Source organism: Camellia sinensis, chromosome 14 (genome assembly GCF_055761805.1).
Source record: "Camellia sinensis isolate YWXY chromosome 14, ASM5576180v1, whole genome shotgun sequence".
In the NCBI taxonomy this organism is placed as follows: domain Eukaryota; kingdom Viridiplantae; phylum Streptophyta; class Magnoliopsida; order Ericales; family Theaceae; genus Camellia; species Camellia sinensis.
This window is the reverse complement of record NC_138974.1, coordinates 95,264,545-95,279,675: the sequence shown is the minus strand read 5'-3', so window position 1 is coordinate 95,279,675 and position 15,131 is coordinate 95,264,545.

Sequence of the window (15,131 nt, the reverse complement as noted above, 5' to 3'; positions counted from 1 at the left end):
ATAGATACACTAAAGTGAATATGTGCATGGTAGATACACAAAAATGAGAATGTGCGTGATAGATACACAAAAGTGAATGAAGTATGATTGATACACTGAGTGAAAAGAGTGTGATTGATACACTAAATAAATGAAGATGCTGACCGGAATCAATGTCGGGACAGTTTATGGGGTCATGTCGGACCGTTGGAAAAGACACTGTATGAGTGTGTATATAGGCGGCCCAAATATATATACATGGATATATATATCGAGCCCTCAAAAGTCGCGCCCTCAAAAGGCGCGCCCACTGCATCAAAAGTCGTGCCCGACAGAAAGCATCGAACGGCGAGCCATCAAAAGGCGCGCCAGACACGCGGCGATGCACGTGATCGACAGAACGCGTGTCGGCCTCTTCGTCATGGTCTTTATAAAATGAAGCGGAGGCTGTGTAAACCAAACCAAGGCTGAAACAGCTGAACATTGGCATTCTGAAACATCTGCAACCAACCCTTCCGGACATTACCAGTCTGAAATTGCTATTTCGCTGAAACACTTAGTAACCCAAAACATGGCCTCTTCTTCCCGGTCAGCTACCCAGAATATGGCCTCTTCGTCCCGTGGTCTGCTCACTCTCTTTCCCGACCTCAACGAGTCCACAAGAGAGATAACTAGTGCGGTGGCCCTTGAACCTCAACCAAGCGCCCCAGGGTTTGCTCCGTTGAACTTTCCTATGCGGTCTGTGGAGCAAAAAATGGCAGTGCAAACGGATATTGAAGCCAATCAGTATACATTGAAGTCATGTGTGGAGACCATGACTGCGGTCACAAACTTGTCGCACCGGCTGCAGAGTAGGTCAAATGAGGTGCAGCAGTTAAACGCCCAACTGGCTCTGCTCCAGCGCATGTATAAGGATGCGCGAGCGGAGATAAGTGTGCTAAAGGCGGAAAATAAGGAGCTGAAGCGGAAGGCCACCGTGATGTTCCGATTTGGAGGTGCCCCATATGCTGTAGTGGAGGAGCAGGGGGGAGTGAATGTGCTTGGTGGATTAGGAAGCACAGAGGCAGCACCGTCAAGGACCGCCCAGGACGGAGGCAAAAAGAAGAGACCGGCGGCAGAGTAGGTCGGTGGGTGGCCGTCTGCAGAAAAGAAAACAAATCTGTTGTTGTTGTGATGGTTTTTTTTTGTTGTGTGGTTTTTTTTTTTTTTTTTTTTTTTTTTGTGGTTGTGGTGTAAAATGTGGATCGGGGTGAACCCCTGAGATGAATAAAATATGGTTTGTTGTGCATATTGGTAAATGGTTTTGGGTTTTTTTTTTTTTTTGTTTTTTTTTTTTTTGGAATATAAAAAATAATAATAAGATAATGGAAAAAAGGGTGATTCTCACTAACGAGTGGTATAATAATGAAATATTGATGGAAAAAGAAAGATAGAAAAAATAAAATAAAATAAAATAAAATAAAAGGGATAGGAGAAATATATTATAATAAAAAATATATATATATATATATCTTAAAATAAAAGAAAAGTGTGAAATAAAAGAAGAGTGGTGTTCGGTCCGACATGGGGTTGATCAAAGAGAATAAAAAAATAGAGGGTGAGGAACAGGAGGATATGGGATAAAAAAAAATATAATAATAATAATAATAATAATAATAATAATAATAATAATAATAATAAAAAGAACCAACCCATGTGGGTGCAAAAAGTGAAGATTGGTTTTAAAAATACTAAAAAAAAGGGTAGTGGATGATGGCATGCTATCAAATTTCAGATTTATCTCGTGCACTCCTTTTCAAGGACTCTATGTTGCCAATGAAGAAAGGAACTTGTTAATGACTCAATGGGGCACTTTTGAGACTCTAAAGAAGTGGGTTACGGGTGCTTATGCTGGTCATACCAGGTTGGGTTTCGAAGCTCACAAGGCGGGTCTTCAACTATGGAAGATAAGAAGGAGGAAGAGGGCCTTCTGTTGGGTGCAGAGAAGGATGATTCTAGCTCTGTTGTTGGGTTTTACTTGATTCCTCCATCTGCTGTAGAAGACAGCAAGGCTATTAACACTCTGGACAAGCTACCTACTGATGGAGAAGTAACTGAAGTTGATGCTCAGCGATGTTGATAAGGACGGGGATGGACGTATCAGCTTGGAGGAATTCAGCTCGATCAGCTCGGTGTTCGAGTCGCCGGCTTGCGACTCGGAGCCGTGAGAGGCGTTCGATTTCTTCGACAGTGATCACGACGGTCGGATCACGGCGGAGGAGCTCCACGCGGTGTTCGCCGTTGTGGTGGCGGAAGACGACAGACTTTACTGGAATGGCGGAAGACGACAGACTTTGAAGTCCACAAAAAGAAATGAATACAGGTTGGATTCAATAGTTGATGATTTTGATGGGGATGAACATGCATCCGCCAACTCCAATGCAGGGAGTATGTCCAAGTTGAAGGAACTTGTGAAGAAGCACTCTGATGGTCATTAGCTACCCAATCTACCTCTCATGAGGTGAGTGGCGGTGAACCGCTCTGCTCCGATAGGGATCTTCCCCCGTGCTCTTTGAACACTTACCTTCAACTCACAGTGCAAAGGCTCTGAAATACTGACAAGGATTCTTCATGTAGAACACTTTGGACGCTGCCTTTCTTCCTGATCATATTCACAACTTTCCCTATTCTCCAACGGGGTGACAGACTAGGTTGGTTCGGTATCCAGAATTGAGGTGCATACACGCTATCTCAACCTATGGGGCTTCCATACAGATTTCAAGCCGAGGACACGCCTCTGGGTATTTAAACCAGACTTTAGTCCCGGAAATCCCGAACCTTTACGTTCTAGGCATCAGCCATTCGAACTCTAGTTTCCACCGTCGCAGTTGGTCTCCTAGGAACTCATTGCGAACACAACCAAGATGCCTCTAGCAGGGAAAGGTACTCAGGGAGAGCACTTCGATTGCCATTTTGGCTTGAAGCAGACTTGATCTTGAGCTTGAGGTAGAGGCGCACTCATACTTCGGAGCTTTGGCAAGACTTGAAGAGGTACACATAGAATGTAGTTTCGGAACTTACTGAAGTTGAAACAAACTCAGATACCCGACATTTCCTCTTTTGCTTTTGCTTTGTAGTCTGGAACCCATATAGCTTCAAATAGGTCCTAGTTCTACTGTTCTCGCATGACCTGGGTTGAACCCTGCGGTTTTATGAAAGAACGAATCTTGTTTTGCACAGATGTGGAGAACGGCACGGCACTCGGAGCGCAAAACGATTTTATTTTTGAAATTGATAAATGAGTTCTCGACCGGGTATTGAGCCTACGACTGAACACAACGAGACAACTCAACAAGGAAAACAAAAGGTAAGCAACCTAGACACATCGAGTAACACTCGAAACGACTCAAAACAAGAATCGAGATAAAACAAAAAGACACGACACTCAGGCGTGCACAGGGAGCCTGTTTCACTGGGTAGTGTTTCCCACCCTTTCTCATTTGTGATTCTCACATCACTCGGCCCTCAAGCTCTGTTTTTCTGAAAAAACCCTTTTCTCACTTTTTCTCTCATCGCACATCTCTCTATTCTTCATTCTCTCATTTTTCATCCCTCCCCTGGGTGGTTGATGGATAAACAGCAAATTGTGGGCTCGTGCCCCTAGCATTCTGCTAGATTCTCTTTCTTCTGCTCACAACAGTGAGTTTCTCCCGCAGAGGGGTTGCGCTACAACTGGGTGTGTAGCAAATCTGCAGCTAACATCAGTTGATGATGCTTTGTTGGGGAGTTTGGATGTGATAAGATCTGTCCAGATGATGGAGTGGAATATCTTGCCCCATTCTAGTTCGTGCTTCGCACTTTGCTTGATACCTCGTTGCTTGGAGAATGTGAGAGCTTTCTGCCCTCAGTTGTGCCCTTTTCTGGCAGGTAGAGTACCCTTCTTGGCAAGTATGTTGCCAATGGGAAAGACAAGAAGCCGAACTCAACTGTGCCCTTAGTTCATCATTTTGACCATTTTTTGTTTTAGTTTTCTCCTAAAAAAAAAAATTTGACCAAAATGAGAGTTAGATTAACATGCTTGTTCAATTTTCTGATTTAAAATCATGCAAGTTAGGCTGTGAGCACTGAAAATTTTCCTCTTTTGGATCCAAGAAATGGTCCAGTTTTGAAAATGGAATATTTTTCGAGAAGATTAGTCAACTTCAGTAAAAGTTCTCAAAAACTATTTTTGCAAACGACCACTGCTCAACGAGCACGGAACCTACTCTCGAGATGCACAACCTCAGATTCGAAGGAAGATTGCCCCTTGCTTGAGGGGAACTGCATGGCAACGGAAAGTTGCCCCTTGTTTGAACGGCACCGCGGCGCATTGAATGGCAACGGAAAGTTGCCCCTTGTTTGAACGGCACCACGGCGCGTTGAATGGCAACGGAAAGTTGCCCCTTGTTTGGATGGCACCGTAGTGTATTGTAGTCAGTCCTCAGAGCGATGATTGCAACCGAACTCTCGGATACAGAGAAGGCAAAGATTATCAGAACCATTACATGGACATAATCGAATTTGTTTTACGGCTGGACTTCAGAATGAAGTTGCCTACGTATCCCAAAGATGGGAATCAAGCCTCACGTAGTTCGGGGTTAAGGTACACTCGGGTATTAACCTCTCCTTTTTAGGCTCTAACTTTTGCCAAGGCGCCCGTCGCGGGTTTTCGACCTTGAGAGCTTTGTTTTTCTTTTCTTTTCAATTCTTTTCATTTCTTTTCTCTTTCTTTGTGATTTTCTTTTTTTTGTTCTTTTCTTTTGCATTTTTTTTGCTTCTTTTTTTGTATTTTTCTCTTACTCTAACTTTTGCCTGGGTCGCCCTTCCGGGTTTTCGGCCCAGCGAGCCTCTCAAGGGTAAAAGTGTAGTGAGTCCATGCCAAATGGTTTTGAGATCCTGAAGTCATCTGAATCCAGGAGAATGGCTGCTGCTTTGCTTTGCAAGCTTCTTTTGAGGACACCTGATCTTCTTGATCTGACTTTCTTGCCTCTTGTTCGAGGGCTGCTTTGAATCTGGCCACGCAGGCCTCACATGGCGGTTGACCGTTGAACCTTCTGAATTCAGGTTCAAGGTTTGGAAGCGAAGGGGTTGAGTCTCGAGACCGAGAGCGATCCTAGGCTGCACAATCTCAAGAGCGATTCCACACAAGTCTTCGCAGGACTGCGCAAAGCATTTTGTTTTTGAAAATTTTTAAGAAAACGACAAATCGCTCGCGCTGAAGACGGTGTGGGACCAATTTGGATCAAGCCAGGATCCTTCCCAGTACTTACGCTAACAAGCATGATTTCCTTCATTGAGGGCTTAGCACGCCTCTCTTTTTCTTAAATTGATCAAAGTTTTGCAAATCCCGAGGAATTCCTTCCTCTTTGTTTTCACCGCAGTGTTCAAAAAAAGTTTTGAAAAACTTAGGTCGATGCAATAATTTCAAGGCACAAGAGAGAGCAGGTGGAATGCACCGCCATTTCATTCAGATTCCGTCACATCTAGCACACGGCAGAAGCGAACACAAGGGTGCGAAAATCACTGTTGTTTCATTCAAATCCGTTGGCACAACTGGCTCCTTGGCAGAAACAGACTCAAAACAAAACGAAAAGACAAACACAAAACAAAATGGTGATGCCCAAGGTAACACCCCCCGGAATCACCCGACTCCTATACAACAGGACTGACTCGATATGATAAGACAGACCCAAAACAAAAGAGACTGACTCTATACAGGACAACAAGACTAACTCAATACCCAAGTCAAAAAGCACAAAAACTGGTATTTGCATATTGCTCAGAACAGTGCATGCCATTCCCACGTCTGGAGTAAATTGAGCGCTGCCCGCAGGTGGTTCATCCCTTGATCACATTATCCCCCCCATAAATTCACTGATCAAGTACCGATAGACTTTGCAGGACCTGGTGCGGGGATGACCCCGTTGTCAAACAGATCTTGTACATCATGGCGCAGACGAAAGCAACTGTCGGTGTCATGACCGGTTTGTTGATGGTAGGCGCAGTATTTAGTCTGATCATGTTTTGCAGGGATAGGATCGGGTAGGGGCCGTTGTTCCAACGGTTTCAGATGTCCTTCCTGGATTAAGACCTCCAAAGCTTTTGACAAAGGCATATGAAGTGGGGTGAAAACCCTCTTGACTCGAGGTGGATGTTTGGCTGCTTGTGAGCTACTTCCGGACGCACCGGTGAATGGGGTAGCTGTTTTTGATACGGTGGTAGCCACCATGCCCACATCAGAAGATCTTGCAGCTGCATCACCACTGGTGGTCGCATTCGAACTGCGGGAAAATGCCCTCCTGGGCTGCTCCTTATCCTGGTCAAACAGACCTTGCCTCATTGCATCTTCGATTTGTACCCCCATATCGTGTAAATCTGAGAAAGCGGGAAAGGGGATTACAATCATTCTCTGCATTAGCTTAGGTTGGAGATTGCGCACAATCATCCGAATTTGATCTTTATCCGTGGGCCTCAGGGTCATCATCGAGGCCTTCGCCCTCCACCGGGTCATGAATTCTGAGAAGCTCTCATTCGGCTCCTGCCTCATCGTCTCAAGATCACGGGTCGTAATCTCGATTTGGGTGTTGTATGAATATTGCGTGACAAAGGCCTCAGCCATCTCATCCCAATTCTTCTTCAATTCATCCTGTAATCTTGCGTACCAATGGGAGGCCACACCCGACAGGGTTCGACCGAATAGTGAGAGCTTCTGTGGTCGTGTTAGGCCCATTGGCCGCAAGACGTCTGCAAACAGTCGAATATGGACCATGGGGTCGCCGGTCCCGTCAAAGCGGTCGATTTGTGGCATTTTGAACCTATCGGGGAGTGTTATGGCCTCCTCGGTATATCCGTCTCCGATATCCGGCATAGCCTTGACCCCTTGGGATTTCTTGAAGAGCTTCTCCAGCTTGCTCAATTTCAGAGCTGTATGATCAACCTCGACCTCGAATGGAGAGTCCGGGTGATTGGTAGGTGTTTTGGATAGTTGAGGTAAAATTGGGGGCGGAGCCGGCCCTACCGGAATGTCCGTACCTTCCTGGACATTTGGCGTCTCCCCAGGTGCTGGAGCTCCTGTTGGGGGAGGAACTTGCTGCGAAGTGGACGCGTCGCTTTGCTGTTGCAGCTTGGTGATGAGCTCGGCTTGCTGAGCCATGATCGCAGCCTGCTGTTTGGCAAATTCCGCCTGACGGGCAGCGTCCTGCTGCATAAGTTTCATACTTTCTTGCATCTGGCGCATCATGGCCTCCATCCCTGACATGTTCTGCTGATCCATCTGACTGATCGGTATCTATCCCCGCAGTAGAAATTGAGACCTCAGCCTGACTGTTTACTGGTGGGGTGGATAAGGGCCACTGATCTGGTATCAGCTGAACCGGTGATCTGTGCCCGACTAGCCCTTTTTACCTTGCCTTTGGCGGAGGAACACTGATTGCCCTTGAACTGAATCTCTGACCTAGCAAAGTCTATCAGCACAAGTTCGATGAACCTCGGGGGATATCGAAGCCTTCTGAAGCTATGGTTCCCAGACTACCTAGCAAAAGAGAAAACAGACAGCATCTCAGCCTGATTCCATCTGAACAGATACGAGCATAGTTGAATGAGTGTGCCCTCTACTGAATTCTGCCCAAAATTCGGCCTCAAAGTCTGAGTCTGATACCCGCAGGTAAAGCTGACTCCCAAATACTGATAGCAATGCCCGCAGGCTTGATGCTCAAATTCGCAAACTGGTGCCCGCAGGCCTGATGCCCAAACTCATATACTGATACATGCATTCCTGTAGAGACGCACTCTAAAGCACATAACAGATAAGTGAGAGCCAAAACACCCCTATGTTGGAGTAGGGTTTCCCTGTCCTATTTTGTCAGGAGCTAGGGTTTCACTACGCACGCAGCGGTTTCACACAACCTATAAACGGGTAAGCAACCTGTCCTAGTTTGGAATGGTCACTATGGATCCGAATATGTACTAGGTCGAATGGTCAAAGAGGGTGCCCCGGTAAAACCGGGGTTTGTGTTCCCATACTGGCAGAGCCCACAACCGGTCAGCCTTATGGTCATGCCTTGACAAGACAAGCCTCCGGTAAACCGTTCAGGAATAGCAGATGGCAAACACGGTGTCCTAGGCGCACCAATGCAAATGCAATGCAAAGAAACACACAAGTGTAGTCAAAAACAGATATCATGAGTTCGAGTCAAGTTCTCTAAATCCCCAGCAGAGTCGCCAGAAACTGTAGACGTCCCCGAACGCCCCGGGAGGGTTAGCTCCCGTTCCGTTCATTTTGGGGTCACTACAGCTCGGACTCTCAAAATTGTCACGGTCCTTAATCTGAACCAAAGAGTCCAAATCCGGCAAATTGTTTTGAGAAAACTGATTTTTTGAAAGAAGTGCCAAACATGGACTGCTTTGCCAGATACAGAGTCGCCACCTAAATATTTTATTTTTGGGAAATTTAGGAAACCCTGACTCGGTGCCAAAAGGCCACGTGTCCGTCATCACCAAAGTTGCTTCGGCTCGGGAACTTGGGTACGATTGGGGAAGGTCACTTCGTGAGCACCCCCGCTCGCCCGATCAAAGATCGGCCTCTACTAACCATGATATCAATTTTTGAAAATATTGTGTGTTCTTATTCCGGTTATTAGCCTAGGTTACTATGTGATGCACACAGCATATAAGTATAGACTGGATCACTTGAATTGGAACAAAACACTTCATGTTTGTTTATTGAAAGATGGTTTGCTACTTGCAAGTAGGCTTAAAATGCAGATTTTGCCACCCTCAGGTGGGCTTAGAAAAGATGGTTTTGCCACTATCTAGTGGGCTTAAAACAAACAGTTGGTGATTTATTCCAATCCGGGTAACCCAACCTTCACCCACAGGCATTCAGGCAGATATATCACATAAGCAATTAACCTCACGGTAAGCATGCTATTATGGCATTCATTCACACGCATGCGAGGATGCTAAAGCATAAAGCTCACCGAGTACTCCAAGCCAAAACAAAAACTCATTAGAAATCATGCATGATCCTAAGTATACAGAAATGCCTAATGCAACGCATGCAAGAGTGCAAACTATAGCAGGCTCGGCCATTCTAAACATGGCATATGGAATGCTACAACTAACATGTATTCAATTTGGAATTGAAGGTGCAATGCAGTTAGTATGATGCGCCGAGCCCGGTGCATGCAAAACAGATGAATGATGCAAACATGCTGTCATACTGTATGCTAATTGAAATATGTCTTAATCTAACCATCATAAGCGGATAAATAAAAGGGAAGAAAGACGTGGGGTTGGAAGACATACATCACACTCACGCACACTTATTACAGTTTTGCCCTCGCTCGGAGGGTCCGAATAAATATACAGTCTCGAATAAAAGAATAATACAGTCCAAATAATGTACAAATTCCTAATTAATTAACGAATTGACTAAAAAAATAAATAAACTGGCATGCAAGCCAGGGACTGCCTCGCTTCTGATGGATGATGCATGTCCGGGTTGTCTTGCGCGGAAATCCATCGGGATGCCCCAATTAGCCTCTGTTTAGAAGTTATTCTTGAAATGCGTGCCAAGTCCCGAAAAAATTGCTGATTCCTGATTTTGCTGCAACAGAGAGCAGGAAAGGGGCATAGCAATGTATTTCACAAATATATGCATACCTCGATCCTCGTGCCACCAATCACGCATACCGAGGCATGATGGCCGAGGAGTCGAATTGCACAACTCAATATAGGATGAATGCACGTGTAAACACAACAAGAACCTAACTCCATCATGGATGATCCGGAGTGTCGGCGACTGGGGAATTGAGACACATTCCGTCACTCGGAGTACGAAATGTACCTCGTTTCCCGTGCCCGGGCTAACTCCTAACTCCGAGGCATGATGGCCGAGGAGTCGAATTGCACAACTCAATATAGGATGAATGCACGTGTAAACACAACAAGAACCTAACTCCATCATGGATGATCCGGAGTGTCGGCGACTGGGGAATTGAGACACATTCCGTCACTCGGAGTACGAAATGTACCTCGTTTCCCGTGCCCGGGCTAACTCCTATCCCGAACACGATGCAATATGCATGATATGCATGAAATGCAATTAAGATACAATCCCAACATACATAATGCTATGGAATGACATGCCTCGAAATGCGTGCACGCGGGCACGCAAACCGAGGCGATGATATGTGTCTCGAAATACGTGCACGCGGGCACGCAAACCGAGGAAATGATACGTGTCTCAAAATACGTGCACGCGGGCACGCAAACCGAGGAAATGACAGATGTAATGAAGATGAGATGCCTCGAAGTACGTGCACGCGGGCACGCAAACCGAGGCGATGACAGATGTAATGAAGATGAGATGCCTCGAAGTACGTGCAGCGGGCACGCAAACCGAGGCGATGACAGATGTAATGAAGATGAGATGCCTCGAAGTACGTGCACGCGGGCACGCAAACCGAGGCGGTGCTAAAGTGACATGGAAATGACAAATGGGCTTATACCAACATGAGTGAGCCTCAGCCACACTCACATCGGATGCCGACGGACGAAAATGAAGTGCCTCGAAATGCGTGCACACGGGCACGCAAATCGAGGCAATGCATACGCAATGCATATGACATACAGAATGCAATATGAACTTATACTAACATGAGTGAGCCTCAGCCACACTCACATAAGATGCCGGCGGACGAAAATGAAGTGCCTCGAAATGCGTGCACACGGGCACGCAAACCGAGGCGATGATAAGATGTGATGAAATAACATGGAAATGACAAATGGGCTTATACCAACATGAGTGAGCCTCAGCCACACTCACATCGGATGCCGATGGCAGAAAATGAAGTGCCTCGAAATGCGTGCACACGGGCACGCAAACCGAGGCGATGATAAAATGATATGAAATGACATGGAAATGATATGCAAGCATACTAATGGAATTTCAGAAACAAAATATGAGGGAAAACAGTCCCGAAATGAAGCGAAATGACATGAAATGCAAGGAAATGTCCCGAAATGCAACATTAGGCATCCGAAATGGCCTATAGCCATACTAAACATGCACAACATGGACATGCAATGCAAAGACAGAAGCTAGACAGTCCCAAAATAAGCACTTTTCCAGTTATAAACATGGCCAAACAGCAAATATAGGTATGGCAAAAATAGCATACAAGAATAGGGGCCAAGATAGGGGTAATGAAGCAAGTGGTATAAGCTAAACCCAAACTGAAAAATTTCCTTCTACAACACTGAAGATGGACCAAAAATATGAACATTTACAGTATATGGCAGCCTCAAAATCAGTATACAAACATGCTAAAAATATGATGCAAAATAAGGCTCAAAAGGTGCTAAAACATGAAGTGTATAAAATAATCACCAAACAGAAAAAAAGTGTGAATGAAACATGAAGTATAGGCCAAAATAAGACCACTTTCAGTTCGGACCAAGGTCCAAAAACAGAAACAAAGAGGGCTAATAATTTATGCAAAAAAGGGGCCAAATAGGGGATATAACTACAAGTGACATATGGAAACACCAAACAATGTTGAGCCCTTCTCCAATGTTGAAGAGGGGCTCAAAATAAGCCCTAAATCAGTTTACCACATGCTCGAAAATAAATTACTCATGGGTCAAAAATAGCATGCAAAATTATGACATACAAGATGGTCAAAGAAGCAAGTGTATTATGGAGGGCACAAACAGGGTTGAGCCCTTGATGAGAAGTGAAGATGAGCTCAAAATATGGCCCTTTTCAGTTAAGGCCGAAGCTCAACACAAAAGGCATGCATGGCTTACATATTGATTAAGAAAAAGGGTCAAAAGGGTAAAAGTGTAACTTACCCTTGAAGATCTAGACTTTGGTTGCTTCTTGGATGGATTTGCTGCTCCTTTGGCCTTCAAGAACCCTTCTTTGTTGCTGGAAATGAGATAGTGGTGGTAGGGCTTGGTGGTGTAGAAGAAATGAAGGTTAAGGAGTTAGGGTTTTTTGAAGTTTTGAGAGTTATAACAATGGAGTTTAGGGTTGAGCCTTGGAGATGAATTTTTCTAACCCCTAAGAACAATGCTTGCAGCTGGTTATAAGGACCAAAAGGAGAGGGAGCATGGAAGGGAATGGTGGGGGAAAAGGACCAAGGCTTTCCCCCAAGAAATATCCCCCGGATTGAGATCTTTTCTGGGGGAAACAGCTATACAGCTGTAAAGCACACACAGTGAGGAAGCCGGCCGGCCAGTTTAAAAGGGAGAAAAAGGTCATCCACCAGGTAAGTGGCCGGCCGGCCAGAAAAAGTGGCCGGCCGGCTACGTCAAAGAAAAAAATGGCCGGCCACCCCCTAGGATGAAGCCCCAGAAGTTAGCTTTCCAATGGCGCAAACCTTGCATTAAAATTCCTCCTGTAGAAAAAGTTATGCCCTTTTCCGTGAAGCCGCGCAGATTCGGTCCAAGCGGACTTCAACCAACCACATCTCTCCCCCCCAGACTTGGACTTGGGATATTCTTGAGTGCAAAATGAAGCCCTGGAAGTAAGCTTTCCAATGGTGGTGGCCTCATATCTTAATTCCTCTTGTGCAAAGAGTTACGCCCGTTTCGGTGAAGCCGCGCAGCTTTTTCTCCTTCCCGGATTCATGCTGAACCACTTTTGACCAAAAAGAAGTTGGATTTTCAGCAAAATTGCTGGCCTCCCACCCTCCTACAAGCTTTCTAACAGTGAAAATAAGGTCTCCACCAAAAATGAGCCCAAACCGATGCAAAATGAAGGTTCGGGGGCCAAAATGCGCAGCCCGAGGCCCCGAAAACTGGCTGTTAGGCACCGGGAGTGGTGTTCGACCACGAAGTGGGTTTCTCAGACCCCAGTGTTCCTCAAAAGGGAGTAAATAAGATGCATGCCAAAATTTAGAGTAAACGGAGATGGTTAAGCGGTCCCGAACCGAGGCACACGGCCTGACGGCTCCGAAAACCGGGAACCGGGCTTCGAATATGGGCAAAATGGCCTACGGCCACAAAATGTAGCCCACGGTCACTGAGAGATGGTCTACTGGACCTCTCTCTTCCCTCAGGAAAAGAAACAGAGAAAACCGAGTCTGGTTCACAAACCGAGGCAAGGCACAGAAGAGGGTTCGGAAGTCCGGAGGCAGGGCTCGCAGCCGCGACTCTGAGACTTCTGAACAAGCACAACATGCAATATCACTGAGTACTCAACTGGTGACGTCTGAGTCTCAAGGTCGGTCAAAAATGGGGTGTCTACAATGACGTCTTGTTATTCCTTAAAGCAGAATAATCAGAGAGTTAGATAATTCTGAACATCTTGCGCACTTATTGTCAGATTACCGATCAGTTGGTAAACTTTGACAAATCAACTGTCCAATTCTCTCCTAATGTTCCTCTCCATCTCCGTGGTAGCCTTTGTGCTCTTTCTAGTCTCACGGAGACACTGGTTGGGACTAAATATTTGGGTTTTCCTACTTTTTGGGAAAGATCAAAGGCAGAAGCATATGGCATTATCACCGAATGGGTGCTATCAAAATTGCAGGGTTGGAAATTTAAATTGCTATCTTATGCAGGTTGAGAAACTTTGATTAAAGCTGTAGAATAAGCAATCCCTACATGTGCCACGGCTTGCTTCATTTTCCCAAGGAAGTTTTGTGCGAAGCTAAACTCATATATTAGTAAATTTTGGTGGAGAGGTGACCCAGAGGGGAAGGCAAGGGCATTCATTGGGCAGGTTGGGCCCAGATGACTTTGACAAAATTTGAAGGGGGTTTAGGATTTAGAGATTTCCACAATTTCAATTTAGCTCTGGTTGCTAAGCAGGGGTGGCGGTTGGTGAAATATCCGAACTCCTACTATGCAAGAATGCTTAAGGTTATTTACTTCTATCATTTCGGGGTGTTTGGAAGCCTCTCGAGGTCAATGTGCATCTTGGACTTGGGCAAGTTTGATCCACGAGAAGGAAATTTTGGGGAAAGGGCTTCGTTGGCAAGTTCAAAATGGGGCGTCAATTAGTTTTTGGGACAACAAATGGATTCCTGCTGGCCAATATTTTTTTCTCTTCCTTAAAGCCTCCCTCATATTCGATCAAAAAGGTAGAGGACTCCATTGATGATACTCACAGGTGTTGGAAGGTTGATGCTTTGAGGAATATTGTTTCGGTAGATGATGTTCAAGCCATTTGTTCTATCCCTATCTCCTTGGCCCACAAAGAGGATGAACAGATTTGGCACTTTGATAGGAACGGTACCTACTCGGTGAAGTCAGGTTATCAGGTGGTTAACAAGTCGAGAGAGCGTTCAAGGGCCCAGTCACCATCTTCTTCTTTTCAACTCCCTACAGATTTTTGGAACTTCATTTGGTCTCTATCAATCCCTCCCAAGATTTGCCATTTCTGGTGGCGGGTTTGGAAAATGTGCTAGCAACAAAGGAGAATCTTTATAGGAGAAAATGCAGCCCTTCTAACCTATGCCCTATTTGCTTTAAGCAAGTGGAGTCAATGGAGCACATGTTGTTTGGATGTACTTGGGTTAGGGCAGTTTGGTTCGGGAGTAAACTTAATTATAAAGTAGATTGGTGCTCCATTTCTTCGGTAATCCATTGGATATGTGCGGTCAAGGAAACCATCAAAAGCAAGGTATGCATTAGCTTCTTCAGTACAGTTGCTTGGATAGGGCAGTTTATTTGAAAGGAACGAAATGCTTGGATTTTTAACTTCACACCTGTTGACCCTTCTTCAACTTTGCAGCAAGTGCGTTTGGCTATGGAGGAACGCATGGTGGCTTTGTCTGTACTAGGCACCACAGAATGGTCTTCTTCTTTTCATCCCAATCCCAACCTTAAGTGGAGTCCTCCTCCACCTGCAGGCAGGTACAAGATCAATAGTGATGTGGTTTTTCTGAAGAGTTCCCGAGGAGCCTCTATTGCGGCCATTTTGTGGGACTCACAGGGCAAGATTTTGGATGGTTTGACCCGATCGATTCTTATCTCCTCTGTTCTTCAAGGTGAAGCAATGGCGTGCCGGTTAGCCTGTCAATTAGCTTCCTCCCGCAATCCCTCCAATCTTGAAATTTCGGGTCATAATAAACCAGTGATTTCCCTATGTGTGTCCGAATCGATTCCTCCTTGGGAGTGCG